The sequence below is a fragment of the Octopus bimaculoides genome, chromosome 6 (assembly GCF_046866305.1).
Source record: "Octopus bimaculoides isolate indiv1 chromosome 6, ASM4686630v1, whole genome shotgun sequence".
Taxonomy (NCBI): Eukaryota; Metazoa; Mollusca; class Cephalopoda; order Octopoda; family Octopodidae; genus Octopus; species Octopus bimaculoides.
The window spans coordinates 105,470,712-105,473,211 of record NC_142933.1 but is presented as its reverse complement, the minus strand read 5'-3'; positions in this window follow the sequence as shown (position 1 = coordinate 105,473,211).

Below are 2,500 nucleotides of genomic sequence, written 5' to 3'. Positions count from 1 at the left end.
TGTGTTTCAGTTGTAATGTATTTCTCCTCCATATATTTACAATACATAAAACCACAACGTTACAAAATAAATATTTTCTAGCAGAAAAATAAAACGAAATCTACGCATAAAACATCTAACAACACTTCAGGAAACGTGAAAAGTAGAGAAAGCATTCTCTTTCCTATACCTCAACGCAAATACCAAACGCTATTTATGCACTCTCACCCAATCAACATAATCGCATTCCTCTCCAACAAATCTGATAACACATTCGGCATTCTGCTTCTCCTGCCTAATGCTGCTTAACATCAGAAACAACAGGAACCTCCCAAATATCAGTGATAATTTTTACCTCACCAGTTTCATTCATTCATTAATAAAATTACGAATTATACTTTGTATTCATAGAATTCCTCTTTCGTCGCCACGGTTTTGTGTAAGGTATAAAAATGTAGAATTATTTTACAATCTTTTCTCTCCTCTTTAATTCATCACTTGCCCTCCAGAGCAGAGTATCTGGCCCCAATTAGAATGAACAATACCCCAATCCATATACAGTCATTAGGAGTGGCTGTGTGAGAAGTAGCTTGCTTACCAGCCACATGGTTCAGAGTTCAGTCCCACTGCGTGGCACGTTGAGCAAGCGTCTTCTACTATAGCCTCGGGCCGACCTAAGCCTTGTAAGTGGATTTGGTAGATGGAAACTGAAAGAAGCCCGTCGTATATATATGTATATATATATATATATTATTGTGTCTGAAGACAGTCATTCTCTTTTAATGCTTTATTAATTAACACACACAACGGTGGCTGCTAGGATAACTGTTTACTCATCTTGATAGTTGTGTTGAACCCAAATCGTCCTCATGCATCATAGATGACTATTTTAATTATATATTGGTTTGAAGTGCAGGAGGATTGCGTCGATTACATCGACCCGGTGTTATACCGTTACTTACTTGTATATGACCCCGAAAGGAAGAAAGGCTAGGTCAACAACGGTGGTATTTGAACGCAGAATGTCAAGTCGGAAGGATGTTTCCGACTCGTTAACTGTTTCTGCCAGATCGCCGTCACAGTTTTCTAAGTTTTATTTAATATTGATTTCAAATTTTGGCAGAAGGCCAGCAAATATGGAGAAGCGGGGTGATTGGATTGCTTCAACCTCAGTATTCAATTGGTACTTATTTCATCGATCTCTAAGGGATGAAAAATAAAATCCATCTCGGCGTAATTTGAACTCTGAACGTATTTACTGACGAGATGTCGCTAAGCAATTTATCGGCTGGGTAACGAAGCTGCCAGCCCGCTACCTAAGTTTTCTAACTTTCATTGTTTTAATTAAATATTACCTCAATTATGCACACCGCATTCATAAACACTTAAATAAGAAGTTAATTACAATAATACGTAACTAATTACTAGATGAATGCTTAATGAGATATTTTAACATTTTATGAACCTTTATTACAGGTTAATTATTTTGAAGTATATTTCAGACCTTGTTTAATGGCGAAAGTTGTAATCCTAATGTTTGTTTGTTACGTTTTACTAAACTATACTAATTACAATAATAATACCTTGTGACAATGTAAGACAAAATTTTCATTAAATGCAATTAGCAGTTTAAAAATATTCAGGAATTAAGATTTACAATTTCTGACTTGGCTGAAAGGAAATCGTCATTACTACATCTATAATTCGAACTAATTTATCATTTGTTTCTTTTTTAATGTTTTTTTAAATGACTGACATACTTAAATAATTAACGAGGAAAATAATTAGGAAAATGCATAAGATTTGTTTATTTGGGTTTTTTGTCACTTCTCAATGATCGTTGAAATGGTGTTCACCTACTTTCTTCTACATAGCCAACAGGAGTGACATATAATGTGATTTGTGAATCTCACCTTAGATTTCTGCAGCAAGGGAATTGGTAAAATGATGGAGGCGTGTTTAGTTTAGGAATAGATTCGTTTCTTCTGCTTATATCTTTAATGTTTTATGATTAAATATGTATTTCAATTCCATTACGAAACAAACAAGTTAACATTAAGAAAAAAAATCCATATATATGTATACACCTGTATGTATGTATATATTTACACCACCTGTCCTCGTCTGTTGTTATTTTTTGTATATTCTCCCATATATATATATATATATATATATGTATATATATATATATATATATATATATATATATATATATATATATATATATATATATATATATATATATATATATATATATATATGTATATATATATATATATATGTGTGTGTGTGTGTGTGTGTGTGTGCTTGTGTGTGTGTGTGTGTGTATACGTATCTATCTATCTATCTATCTATATTGATGGGTGTGTATACATATATCTGCATACATAAATGAATATATTTAACTCATATGCATAAAGGAGAAGATGCACACGGAAATATATAGACTTATACATAGGCAATATTTCTCATCATTTTGTATATACACTACTATTCCTATTCGAATATTTACCTCTTTCTT